General features: G+C 35.5%; 1 protein-coding gene across 1 annotated transcript in view; it reads right to left on the reverse strand.

Annotated features, from left to right (window-relative positions):
- The window catches only part of THSD7A (thrombospondin type 1 domain containing 7A), a 428255-nt gene that overhangs the window by 45955 nt on the left and 367593 nt on the right, over positions 1 to 14707 (reverse strand). The window lies entirely within an intron of this gene.

Consider the following 14707-nt stretch of genomic DNA (forward strand, 5'->3'; position numbering starts at 1 on the left):
GTGCATGTGTGTGTGTGGTTGTGTGTAAACTACATCTTTTTTTATCCATTCATCAGTCAGTGGATACTTGGGAGGTTTCCATAATATGGCTATTGTGAATAATGTTGCTATAAACACTGAGGTGCATATGTCCCTTTGATTTTTGTATTCCTTGGGTAAATACCTAGTGGTACAATTGCTGGATTGCAGGATAGTTCTATTTTTAAGTTTTTGAGGAATCTCCATACTATTTTTCAAAGTGGTTGCACCAGTTTGCATTCCCATCAACTGGGCAAGAGGGTTCCTTTTTTCTCTACATCCTCGCCAACACTTGTTGCTTGTGTTATTGATTTTAGCAATTCTGACAGGTATGAGGTGAGATCTCACTGTAATTTTGATTTGTATTTCCCTGATGATCATTGATACTGAGCATCTTTTCATATGTCTATTGGCCACCTTTATGTATGTCTCCTTTTGAAAAATGTCTATTTATGTCTTCTGCCCACTTTTTTTTTGCGGGGGGAGGGGGTTGAGAGGAAAGGGGAGAAGGAGAGAGAGAATTCCAAGCAGGCTCCACACCTAGCACAGATCCCAATGTGGAGCCTGATCCCATAACTCTAAGACCACGACCCTAGCTGAAATCCAACCAACTGAGACACCCAGGCATCCCTCTCCTGCCCACTTTTTAATTGGATTATTGTTTTTTAGGGGGTGTTGACTTTTATAAGTTCTTTATATATTTTGGACTTTAATCCTTATCACTTATGTCATTTGCAAATATTTTCTTCCATTCCATAGATTACCTTTTAGTTTTGTTGTTTCCTTCACTGTGCAGAAGCTTTTTATTTTGATGTAGTCCCAATAGTTCATTTTTGCTTTTGTTTCCTTTGCCTTATGAGACCTATCTAGAAAGAAGCTGCTATGGCTGGTGTCAAAGAGGTTACTGTCTGTGCCCTCCTCTAAGATTTTTATGGTTTCAGGTCTTACATTTAGGTCTTTAACCCACTTTGAATTTGTTTTGTGTATAGTGTAAGAAAATAGTCCAGTTTCATTCTTTTGCATGTTGCTGTCCAGATTTCCCAACACCATTTGCTGAAGAGACTTTTTCTCATTGGATATTCTTTCCTGTTTTATGGAAGATTAGTTGACCATATATTTGTGGTTCATTTCTGAGTTTTCTGTTCTGTTCTATTGAACTATGTGCCTATTTTTGTGTCAGTACCACACTGTTTTGATCACTAGAGCTGTGCAATATAACTTGAAGTCCGGAATTGTGATGTCTCCAGCTTTGCTCTTCTTTTTCAAGGTTGCTTTGGCTATTCAGGGTCTTTTATGGTCCCATACAAATTTTAGGATTATTTGTTATAGTTCTGTGAAAAATACTATTCATATTTTGTTAGGCATTGCATTAAACGTGTAGACTGCTTTGGAAAGTATAGACATTTTCATAATATTTGTTCCTCCAATCCATAAGTAGGGAACATCTTTCCGTTTCTTTGTGTCATCTTCAATTTCCTTCACTAGAGTTTTATAGTATTCAGGGTATATGTCTTTTGCCTCTTTGGTTAGGTTTATTCCTAGGTATCTTATGGTTTTTGGTGCAATTGTAAATGGGATCGACTCCTTAATTTCTCTTTCTGCTGCTTCATTATTGGTGTATAGAAATGCAATAGATTTCTGTATGTTGATTTTGTATGCTGTGACATTACTCAATTTGTGTATCAGTTCTAGCAGTTTTTGGTAAAGTTTCAGGTTTTCTATATAGACTATCATGTCACCTCCAAACAGTAAAAATTTGACTTGTTTCTTGCCAATGTGAATGTCTCTTAGTTCTTTTTATTGTCTGACTGCTGAGACTAGGGCTTCCAGTACTATGTTAAGTAACCATAGTAGGAGTGGACATCCTTGTCTTGTTTCTGACCATAGACAAAAAGCTCTCAGTTTTTCCCCACTGAGGAAGATATGAAACTGTAGGTTTTTCATATATGGCCCTTATTATGTTAAGGCCCTATCTCCACTTTGTTGAGGGTTTTTTTTTTTTTTTATCACGAATGCATATTGTACTTTGCCAAATGCTTTTTTCTGCATCTATTGAGAGGACCATATAGTTCTTTTCCTTTCTTTTATTAATGCAGTGTATCAGGTTGATTTGCAAATATTGAACCACCCATGCACCCCAGGAATAAATCTCACTTGATTGTGGTGAATTATTTTTTTAACGTATTTTTGGATTCAGTTTGCTAGTATTTAATTGAGAATTTTTGCATCCATGTTCATCAGAGATATTGGCCTATAGTTCTCTTTTTAGTGGTCTTTGGTTTAAGTATCAGGGTAATAATGCTGGCCTCATAGAATGAGTTGGGAAGTTTTCCTTCATTTTCTATTTTTTGGAATAGTTTGAGAAGAATAGCTATTAATTCTTCTTTAAAAGTTCTGTAGAATTTGTCTGTGAAACCAGCTGCTCCTGGACTTTTGTTTGTTGAGAGTTTTTTGATTACTGATTCAATTTTTTTGCTGATTATTGGTCTGTTCAGGTTTTCTATTTCTTCCTGCTTCAGTTTTATATGTCTCTAGGAATTTATTCATTTCTTCCAGGCTGTCCAATTTGGTGGCATATAGTTTTTCATAATATTCTCTTATAACTGTACTTCTGTGGTGTTGATTGTTATTTCTCTCATTTGTGATTTTATTTGAGTCCTTTCTCTTTTCTTTTTGATAATTTTGGCTACAGATGTATCAATTTTAGTAATTTTTTTCAAAGAACCAGCTCCTGGTTTCATTGATCTGTTCCATCGTGGGTTTGTTTTGTTTTGGTTTTTAGTTTCTATATAATTTTTTTTAAAGATTTTATGTTTTTATTCATGAGAAACACACAGAGAGAGGCAGAGACACAGGCAGAGGGAGAAGCAGACTCCCCACGGGGAGCCAAATGTGGGACTCGATCCCCTGAATTCGGGCATCATGCCCTGAGTCAAATGCAGATGCTCAACTGCTGAGCCATCCACGCTTCCCTCTATATCATTTATTTCTGCTCCAAACTTTATTATTTCCTTCCTTTGGTTGGCTTTAGGCTTTGCGTTGCTCTTTTTCTAGTTCCTTTAAGTATAAGGCCAGGTTGTTTATTTGAGTTATTTTATTTTATTTATTTATTTATTTGTGAGACTGCACATGAGAAAGCACAAGCAGGTGGAGTGGCAGAAGGAGAGGGAGAAGCAGGCTGGCTGCTGAGCAGGGAGCATGATGTTGGGCTTGATCGAAGGACCCTGGGATCATGATGTGAGCTGAAGGTAGATGCTTACCGGACTGAGCCATCTAGGTGCCCCTATTTGATATTTTTCTTGCTTCTTAAGTAGGCCTCCCTATTAGAACCACTTTTGCTGTGTCCCAAATATTTTGGACCATTGTGTTTTCATTTTCATTTGTTTCTGTGAACTTTTTAAATTTCTTCTTTGGTTTCCTGGTTGACCTATTCATTGTTTACTAGCATGTTGTTTAACCTCCATGCATTTATGGAATTTCCAGATTTTTTTTTTTGTGATTGATTTCCAGTTTCCTAGCATTGTGGTCAGAAAGATGCATGGTATGACTTCAACATTTTTGTACTCATTGAGGCCTGCTTTGTTAATTAATATGTGATCTATTCTAGAGAATGTTTCATATGCACTGGAAAAATGTGTATTCTCCTGTTTTAGGATGAAATGTTCTGAATATATCTGTTAAGTCCATCTGGTCCAGTGTGTCATTCAAAGCCACTGTTTTCTTATTAATTTCCCCTTTGATGATCTGTCCATTGATGTACGTGGGTCTTAAAGTCCCCTACAATTACTATTTTATTATCCGTGAGTTCCTTTATGTTTGTTATTGTTTTGTATATTTGGGTGCTCCCATATTGGGTGCATAAATATTCATAATTGTCAGATATTATTTTTGATTTGTCCCCTTTATTATGATATAGTGCCTTCTTTATCTCTTGCTACAAAGGTAATAAATTATTGAAATATTTCTAGAAGAATTGCATTTTCCCACCTTCAAAATGATGACAAGTAGAATCACACAATCATTCATGTCACTGCTTCACAAAGTAACAGATAAATGGAAATTCTTTCTTTCCATTTTATCTGTTGGAAGATTATGGCATTAGTGAGATTTAACATGTATGACTACAGACTGATTCACATTGTATTACTAAGTAAGCAGATATAAAACTTTTATGACTAATCTTCCAATAGCATATTCCAGAAAACATCTCTCAAATAAAATTCAACCTATTAAATTGTTAAAAGATATAAATTAGGCACTGACATAAAGACAAAACTGCAAAAGAGTATAATGCTCAGCATTCCATTTTTATTTTCCAATGTGTAACAACACTCAATAATTGCCTGTCATGTTTATCTAGCACAATTAAAATCCTTAATGCTACTAGTAAATTGCTAGATAACCATTCCCTTGCCTTCTCTGCTAAGATCATTTTTGAGGGCAATTAACACCAATCATAGGGGATGGGAAGACAGAAACATTTCATGTGTTTTAAGGCTAAATAAACTGCTGGCATCTTCTAGCAATTTATACCTTGTGAGGAATGCTGAAATAAAACAAATGACTTCACAATTAGGGTGTTAAAACTTTTAGCAGTTCAACACTAAATTTGACACATGGAAAATCAAACTCCTGACTTCTGATCATATTTTTTGTATCCCATATCTGTTCTGACTGTTCCTGCAGGTTGAAAAAAACCAGAACACTAGCGGGCTTAAAGTGGCAACTGGAGGACATATTGCTTTTGAGATACATCCAATCACCTCTTCCATTTGAATTATGAATGCACAGATAATGCAGCTTTCAACAACCTTCACAGTTGTTATATTGTGTTGTTGAAAGGTGCACTGCTGATAAAGAATTCATTTTAAAAGCACATGGAAAATATTGCTTGGTTCTGATTTACAGCTCTGTGAATGAGCAACTCTGGCACTCTATCTGAAACTTTTGGATTAATCTCAAAAACAACCTCAAAAATCTCTCCTACTTTAATGTATATTCTATGCACATAACTGTAATCAGGAATGAGAAAAATTAGCTAGAACTATATTATTGTCTTCATGGGTTTAAAAATATTAAATCATTAAAAAATTCTCAAATGAATAGGATATTCTTTATAATTACATATTGAGGACTGATAACTTAGTCCTGGAAAACCAAATTACTACATAAAAGCCAAATTCCTATCATCAAATATTCAATCCAAATCTATATATTCAATGTATGCAAAGTTATGAACCAATCTTGGGCAATTAAAATTTTCATAGTGAAGTATTCAGGAAAATGTAACTACAATGAAACACTATTTTAACTTTATTTATATTTATTTGTTTTATATACATATGAAGACCTATCTCTTCATATCTGCCAGGTACTTACAGATTTTTCTCAGGAAATTTCATGTGTCAATGGCTGTGAATTTCTGTTGCTGTTATTATTCTAATACTGGGAGTTACATGACTAGGCACATTCAGATTCACTTAGGCACAGCTATGCACAAGTTTATTATCAAGGTCATTTCTTATTGCCAACTCTAAAGCTTTCTGTTAGTATAATAAGGGCTTTGGATGTTCTTTTTTGATTTCAGGGAGGTAGCCTCCAAGTCCTGATATTTCCTGAACTTTCCTATTCTTGGTGGTTTCTTGGACTACAAGTGAGTTTATGTTAAAGAGCTGTCTCAGGAGGTTGGACTGGTCACACCTCAAAGAACAAGTTTAGAGGGTTGGGGCTTTAAGCCACATGATATCCACCCAATCTCTGGGGGCAAAAGGGAAAAAGATTGAACTCGACCATGTACCCAATGAGTCAATTAATCATGTCTATGTAATGAAACCCCAATAAAAACTCTGGATACCAAAAGCTCAGGTGAGCTCTCTGGCAGATAGTACACCTTAATATGTAGAGAGGGCAATGCCTTCTGGCTCCATGGGGACAGAACATAGAAGACTTGAGTTTGGGACCTTCCCAGACATTTCCCATTTATTTCTTATTTCAGCTACTTTTATTTTATTTTTTTTTAAGAGGTGAGGAGAGAGACAGAGGGAGAAGGAGAGAGAGAATCTTGAGCAGGCTCTACACCCAGTGCGGAGCCCAAGATAGGGCTCAGTCTCACAATGCTGAGATCATGACCTGAGCTGAAATCAAGAGTCAGATGCTTAACTGACTGAGGCATCCAGGTGCCCCTGGCTACTTCTGATTTGTATCTCTTTGCTAAAATAAGACTCTATAAGTTCAGTTGACCTCAACAGCATGGTGGTTATGGGAACTGACTCCCTGTGCAGCTGAAAATTTTTGTGTAACTTTGACTCCCACAAAACCTAACTATTAATAGCCTATTGTTGACCAGAAATCTTATGGATAACATAAACAGTTGATCAACACATATTTTGTATATTGTATACGTTATATTTTGTGTTCCTACAGTAAAGTAAGCTTGACCAGAAGAAAATGTTAAGAAAATCATAAGGAAAAGAAAATACACTTATAGTACTGTATCTATGAAAACAAATCTGTGTACAAGGGGACCCACACAATTAAACTTATGTTGTTCGACGGTCAACTGTATAGTGTTCTCCTAAGTTCTCTGAGCTGTTCAAGTAAACCGGAGGGGTACTGGGAACCTCCAAATCTGCAGGCAGCATGTCAATAGTAAGGGTGGCCTGGGAAGCCAAGAACTTGCAGCTGAAGTCTGAAGTGCAAGCAGTCTTGAAGAGGATTGAGCCCTTAGCTGGTGGAGTTCAACCTAACACCAGAATTACACTGCACTTTCAGACATACCTTTACATTTAAAAAAGTAAATAACTTACTTACATAGGCACATGTATCTATAGTTTACTTATTCAACCAAAATAAAACTTTGGGAATAATTACATATATTAAAGCTTGTATGGACCATCTCCCTAGATTTAACATTTATAATTTTAATATATACTGTGCTAAAAATAAGAGGTGCTAAAAAGCTCACTTTGGGAATAAGGCTTTGTCAGCAATGTAAATATATTTGATGGAATGTAGAGACTATGAAGTAATGGGAAATAAATTAATTCTAGAACTTAGAGTGATTTATTTTTAGCTTGATCCAATGCTAAAGACTTTTTCTTACAGTCAGTGAGAACCATATATTACCTTAGAATTATTTCCAAAGATGATCTTTAAACATTAGTTTGTTGGGTTCTAATAAGTATTTTTTATTCTAATAAGCATTAAACTTAATTTTAACAACAACAACAACAAAAAACATTTCTGTGATCAAGTTGGAAAATTATTGCATTTATATTAAATAGGTTTCTTTACCCTGGGCTTTCCTTTTTTGCTGTGAATCTCCAGAAGAATGACTTGGATAGTGCATTCCTATACTAATTTTTCTCTATAGCATCTCACTGGACCAGTAAGAAATAAACCATTCAGATAGGTTGTAATTATAATGCATTAATCTTGGATTCATGCTTTGAGTTGTACAGAGTTCTAATACGTAAACACAGGGACTTTTCACGTCCATTTCTGGATATGGAAAAAAAAATGCAAAAGTGGATAAACAAATTAAAAAACCTCTAAATGTCCTAAACTTAAGAGATTTTCTTTTTCTTAAATTATATTTAAAGTTTTAAGGCTTTAAAGGTCAAGCCTATGGCAAAAGGTGGGGAAACTGTTATGTGAATAAATACCTTGAGGTTTTTTTTTTTTTTTTTTTTTTTTTAACGGCTATTTAAAAAGACCATAAGGGGAGTCAATGTTGTTTTTATGCAAATTAACTAAAATTTCCTGTAAGAGCAAAATTGGATTTCAATGTAACTATGAAGAAATGGGCTAAATGTGGAGGGTAAATGCAAGTAAAGATTTTTCTTTAAAATTTAATTTTTAAATGCCCATAAAATTTGTTCGTGTGCTCTCAGGTTCCTTTTTGAGCCCACAGATAGGGCTTATGTGTAATACATAATGCCTTCTTCATGAATGTATAAAAAAATTCCTTACTCAAGTCTTGTTCATTACATGACTATTTGATGATGGTTTAAAGTAGAAAAAGACCCACACTGTAGGAATGAGACTAGATTAATGGGGTACAGAACTTTAAAACTATTTTGGATTCACAGGGTTTTACTAATACAATAAGAATCTATATGTGGATTCACAGAGGTCATTTTGTGTCTTTATGAATTATGAAACTTTGTAACATAAAGAATGAACGACTCTATGGTTAAATCAATAAAATTGCCATAGATATCAGCAAGGTTATCACTCTCTAATCATTCATTGAAAATTAGTGTTATGACTTCTTTAATGAATTAGGGGGAATATGGGGCCAGAGACCTATAGAAACGATGTGGAGTAAAATATAATGGCAGAAGTCATTGATTAAGGTAAAGATCAAAATTCTTTTGTTTTTAATTGTTGCAAATAATGAACTATTTTTGGTAGTTAAATTTATTTTAAGCAGCAGAACACTTTTTTCTAAAAAGCTGAGGAGAAAGCCCAATAAGTTTACGGGATTTATTGGAAGCTGTGTTTGACAGCCTGGCCTGAGGGGCTCCATGGAGCCCAGTTTGAAAACCATGTTATTAAGTAATGGATGAGTTGAAGTCTTCAGGACATGGGGCACACAGAACTAATAACACCAGATGTTTTCCCATCACACAAGACATGAATGGTAGCTGCTGGAAATTTTCCAATGAAAGTCTCTCCCTCATCACCTCCAAGGTACTCCTTCAGGGAGCCTGTTGGAGAACAATGCTGTCTCCACACCTTATTTAAATTTGACCCTAGGCTATAGCTTTCTTTTTGTACTCAGTATCCACAGTGGCCCTTTCCTTCTTTCCCTGGCTCTTTAAACTTGGACCTATTACCTCAGGAAAAGTCTGTCTCTTAAACCCTGCCTCTCTTTTACATTTAAAAGGAAAAAGATTTCAATTGTGAATGGTAACTGCAAAAGTAATACCAGTTTTACCTGTGCTGCCAAATGGAAGATTTAAATTCTGAAATGAATTAGATATTAAATAAATACGATCAACTGAAAAAACTTTTCAGAGAACATAGCACTCCATTTCAGTTTGTTTACAAGACTCTATTTATTGCCTTCTCTGCCTGGTTTAATTAAACATGTTCTTCCTCAAATACAAGCATCCACCATGATAAGGAAAAAATTTCTCATTCAATTTTGTTTCTAATTAACCTCTAATATTAAACTTCTATACCCTTCTATAGAATCTTATTACAAAAGTAATATGTTCTAGTTATATTACGGTTGAGTGGTTCTGTAGGTTATCCTCAGAATCTACTCTCTCCATATTCATACTTATTTTTATCAGATGTACCCTGAGTTTCAAACATGTCTTAAAAGTACCTGCACTTGAACTAAAATCTATTTGTAAATTGAGCACTGGCAATCACTAAATTGCCAATATCCTTTCCAGAGGGCCCTATAGACTCATTCAGTTTTCAAAATCATATCTAAATAGACATTCACCTTATAAAGACTCATCCTTGTACATTGAAAAAAAAATTCTAATGTTCTCTTCCCCATAACTGGTGAACTATGGTGTGGGAGGTGTTGATTATCTTGCCCAAGGCAGCATATTATGTTTCTCTATGGGGTGATCTCCAAAGGCCTTTCCTACAAAGATATAAGGTCACGTTCCTACCAAACCCTATGAGGGGCTGCAAGTTCCAGTAAAGTAATCCTTAAATTGTGTGGGGCCCCTGGCTGGCTCAGTCAGTAGAGCATGTGAGTCTTGATTGCAGGGTTCTGAGTTCGAGCCCCACAATGAGCATAGAACTTACTTAAAAATAAATGAATGAATGTAAATTAAAAAGAAAATAAACCTGTAATAGAATGCTCTGGGGATCTTGTCAAAATGCAGATTCTGACTAAGTAGGTCTGTAATGTGGGTTGAATTGCATTTCCAGTGGTTTTCCTGTGAGGTCTATTCTGCTGGTCTCTAGACCACATTTTGTGTAGCAAGGAGTTAGCTCTCGGTTGGTAAATGACAACGCTGGCTGGCAGCCTGTTTTTGTAGACAACGTTTTATTGGAACACAGTTGTGCCATCCACTCACACACTGTATCATGCTTTCAGGCTATAACTGCAGAGTTGGGTACTTGTGACAGAGACCTTTTGGTCCACAGAGCCTAAAATATTTGCTATCTGGAGCTTTAGGAAAACATTTGGTGATAAAGTAATTTACCCTAATAGCTGATTGTTAAGTTTCTTCATAGTCTCTACATGTTACCAGGTATTTGATAGATATAAATAGCAATATATTACTTTTAAGCAACAGGAGAGCAATGTATTTTAAATACATTGTATGTCACAGGCTCCTGAAGAACAATCATTTCTGCTAAGTTGATATTAATGAATAATAAAATATCACAAATATAACTGAGTTTTAGAATATTTACTGATAGTGCATTATGGCTTAAACTGCCTATGACATAGCAATGATAAACTTAAAAGCAAAGATTGAAGAGAGTAAAGATTGAGGGTAAAGATTGAAGAGAAGTGTCTGGAAGGAATTATGTAGCTCTTAGAGCTCAAGACTTGAGCACCTGGCATTTTTACATTTTTATCCATTTCACCTTCCAAGTATCACTTCCACATAACTCAAATAGAAATGTTGTTTCTTATTTCTCAAGGAAAAGATAAGTGAAAACAAAGAGTTAAATAAGTTGTCACAATGACTAATATAAACCAAGATTAAGATGTTGTCCAAACCTAGTGTTGTACAAATCAGGCAATTCTGAACAATAAGCTTTGAATGGCAATAAGAAGACTTAATACTGATATCACTGGACTAATTCAGTGGAATAGGTATGTGACTATTATTTCTTCTATTTCTTCTATTTAGTAGGTAGAAAAAAAGCACAAATATTTGATGAATACCATAAAGAAAGTTTGTCACATGAAGAGCTCTATTCCAAAGATCTTAGTTGTTCTCAATAATCTATTTGGTAATTTCCCAGAAACGTGACACAGAAAAAAGAATAGTGTCTGGAAAAAAGTAATCCAAGCCTGACTGTGGATCAAATACAACCACAAAAATCCTTTCCAGTGTTTCACTCATCTTTTCATCCTACAAATATTGAACACCTACTCATTCTAGGTGCTAGAGATACATCAGTGAACAAAGTAGCCCAAGATACCCTCATCAATCTTGTGCAATCTGTAAAATTCTTGTACAGGAGATAAAACATAAATAAATATAACAAGTAAGTTATATGGTATGGTTATAGCATGACACATGCTTTAAAAATACAAAACATAGAGCAGGATAATGGGGTTTGGGAAAGAGGGGTATGGTTGAGGGGCAGCATGATAAGATTTTATCACTTATGTTTGAATGGAAAACATGCATACATGAATTTTACATAGGTTAGGTTATCTCTAAGATTTTTTTTTTTTTTTAGATTTTATTTATTTATTCATGAGAGACCCACAGAGAGAGAGGAAGAGACACAGGCAGATGGAGAAGCAGGCTCCATGCAGGGAGCCTGATGTGGGACTGGATCCTGGGTGTCCAGGATCACACCCTGGGCTGAAGGTGGCGCAAAACTGCTGAGCCACCCAGGCTGCCCACTTTAAGAGTATTATTAAAGAGTAACTGATAACAATGATTTTAGAAAGTTCTAGAAATTCTTTCTCTTGCTCTGTAAAATCTTAAATAATTAAATTGAGAAGTCCCTGGTTCTTTGCAATCACTCAAATTTCTAATGAAATAATGAATTAAGATTAGAGTGTTCCCAGTAGTGAGTAGAACATGTGTAATTTGGTTTTTGAATGATTTTAAATCTGCTGCTACAGTGACACTATCAAGAGTCCACAACAAAAGTAAATAAGCATATTCTGTGTTATGTTCTTGGGATAGATAAATGCCCCCAAATATATTTATATTTCAGTAAGAATTACATCTAATACAATGTCATCAGATGGGTTAACATTTATGTGACTCCCAAGGTAAACTTTAAGATCTGATTTTTGGAGTATTGCTATGGGATAATCAGGGACATTGGGAACAAGCCCCTATGCACCTGGGAAGCTCCTTGCTGGACATTATTATAGCTTTTCTCACAAACAGGGGCCAAAATGCAAGCCCAGACTGATTCAAACTCATCTGAGATAGGACGGGCCACCAAATTTGACCTTTTATCAGCTTTTCCTCTCATTTTAATGCTAGAAAACATGTCCAGAGGTGGAGACTTAACATGCAAATGAAACATACAATGCACAACGAAGCATGTTCTATCAACCACATCTGTACGTCCACTTCCCAGGAATTCATAGCCCTTACATGCTTAACCATTACTCCTTTCCCACCTCAGCCCCTGGCTGTTGTTCTGAGAGCCAGTCTGACACTTTGTTGAGACCATGTCTTCCTTTGGCTGCAGCTGATGCCCCAATAAAGCCTTGCCTGTACCTTTAAATTTGGGGTCCAGCCTTGTTTCTACTTTTGCTAGCTCCAGGAATCTGAGCCCAGTAACAGATATATCATTCTTCGGTACAAAGTTCACTATTACAAAGAATTTCAGACATAATAGAACTGTGCCTTAAGGTTAAGACATTTAAAAAATGGTGTGCACATGGGAAATGGCCTAAAATAATAGAATTAAACTGGTGAAAGTCAAACTATTTTATCAGTGTAATAACTATAATATGATCCACAGACAGACAACACAGATAAAATAGAAATGCCCTAAGGCCACTATCGAACAGGGGATTAGCATCTTTGCACTGCATACATGTGGCGATCAATTCTATGTCTAAGCTGAAAGCAGAAAGAGTCATTTTTGTGAAAGCCACTTTTCCACCATCCATTTGGAAAGTCAGTTTGGCTGAGAAGGCAGTGGTCATAGAGGCTGTAATTTGGAGTGTGCCTTGGGTAGAACACCAAAGTTAGAGTATTCCACCAACGCCAGCAGAATTTACAGAACATAGATAGGCAAAGTAGTAATTTCCAAAGAAATCAGGCAACAGAGATTCAATTTCCTCAGACATCACTTTGAGTAAATGTATTGGTAAATACTAAAATATCCCATTGGACATCTACCATAGGTTAGATTTAATGAGCAAGAAATCATGCTGGACAGACACAAGGAACTAATTTACTTAGTTCTGAGTCTTATATTCTTCCACAATACCTATGAAGTTTAGTGCTATCAGGAATCTATCTTTTAAACATATGTGCTTTTCTTCTAGAATACAGTACTGCATTCTTTGTGCTTTGGGCTGACAATGCTAAGGTGGGGAGTCTACTGCCTTTAGTCAATTTTTATTATTTTTGTACTTTACTTTTGTTAAGTGATCAAACATCTCTGAAATTCACAGGATATTTTAAGGTTTTTTTTCCCTAAAAATAAGATTGACTGTTAAGTGGTTTACTGACACTCTCTTGCATGTAATTAACAGATCGGAATAAAAGTGAGAATATACAACAGTCATTCTGAAAACTCAAAGGTTATGGTAAAAACACATGATTATCTTGGTGATTCACTAGGCATAACAATTTAAAATATGAGCAAACTCTTGAAAGTTACATTCCAGGAGAAATGTATATTTAAAAGTGATCTTCAATTTTACATTTTAATGACTAATTATGATCTTCTACATCATCATATCATCTCAGTATGGCAAGTGCATTTGCATTTTCCCTGGTCTCTAATTCATAGCATTAATGTTATTGATACAAAGAATAAAATATCCAGTTACTCTTACACCTATTTCTCAAAGCATACTTATTATAAAAATCAAATTCTTTTTTCTTTTGTAGTTATTGTTCTAAATGCATTGAATATCTTTAGTTAGAAATACATTAACCTGAATATATTAACCTTATAGCTACAACTTCAGGCAGCCCAGGTGGCTCAACAGTTTAGCGCCTGCCTTCGGCCCAGGGTGTGATTCTGGAGACCCGGAATCGAGTCCCATGTCGGGCTCCCTGCATGGAGCCTGCTTCTCCCTCTGCCTGTCTCTCTGCTTCTCTCTCTCTCTCTCTCTCTGTCTCTTATGAATAAATAAATAAAATCTTAAAAAAAAATAAAGCTTCAATATTATGGAGTCTTTGGGGCTATTATCACTAGACTTTGATAAAAGAAATTATGAGATAAGGTGGGGAAAAAAGGGAAATGGATTTTGGGGACTTTACGAGGAAAGGTTTAAGAGATTCCAATATATGTGTCATTGATAATCCGTCGATGGTTTATAAATCGAGGTGGTCTTATTAGTTCACATTGTTTTCTGAACCATATAATAAACTGGAGGAGCACTGTTCCAACAGCAGAAGCCTTTTCAACAAAGTTGGAGGGTAATTGCCACATCCCTCCCTCCTAGCAACTTAACACATCTTTCTAAGGTCACCTCCACAAAGAAGGTAGGAGAATCATTGTCCAGTATTCACAAATATGGCATCTATGATTCAGGCTGACCCACTGTAAACTAATCTCAGTCTGATACAAAAGGATAGATGTATTAAAATAAAAGAATAATGGAAACTGTTGCTTAAGGACTAGTATATTAAGATTCACAACCAAAGAGTTTATAACATACTCTGATCAAAGATGGCCACTCTTCACAAACTTCTGGCAATTCAATTTTTATCACTGTGTTTGGTTTAGAAACCTAAAGTGGGCACATCTAAGAGTATGTGCATTTTTCTTTTCTTTTTCTCCCCACCTCCTCTTGCCCCCCCCCTTTTTTTTGCTAATT

The sequence above is a fragment of the Canis lupus genome, chromosome 14 (genome assembly GCF_003254725.2).
Source record: "Canis lupus dingo isolate Sandy chromosome 14, ASM325472v2, whole genome shotgun sequence".
Classification (NCBI taxonomy): domain Eukaryota; kingdom Metazoa; phylum Chordata; class Mammalia; order Carnivora; family Canidae; genus Canis; species Canis lupus.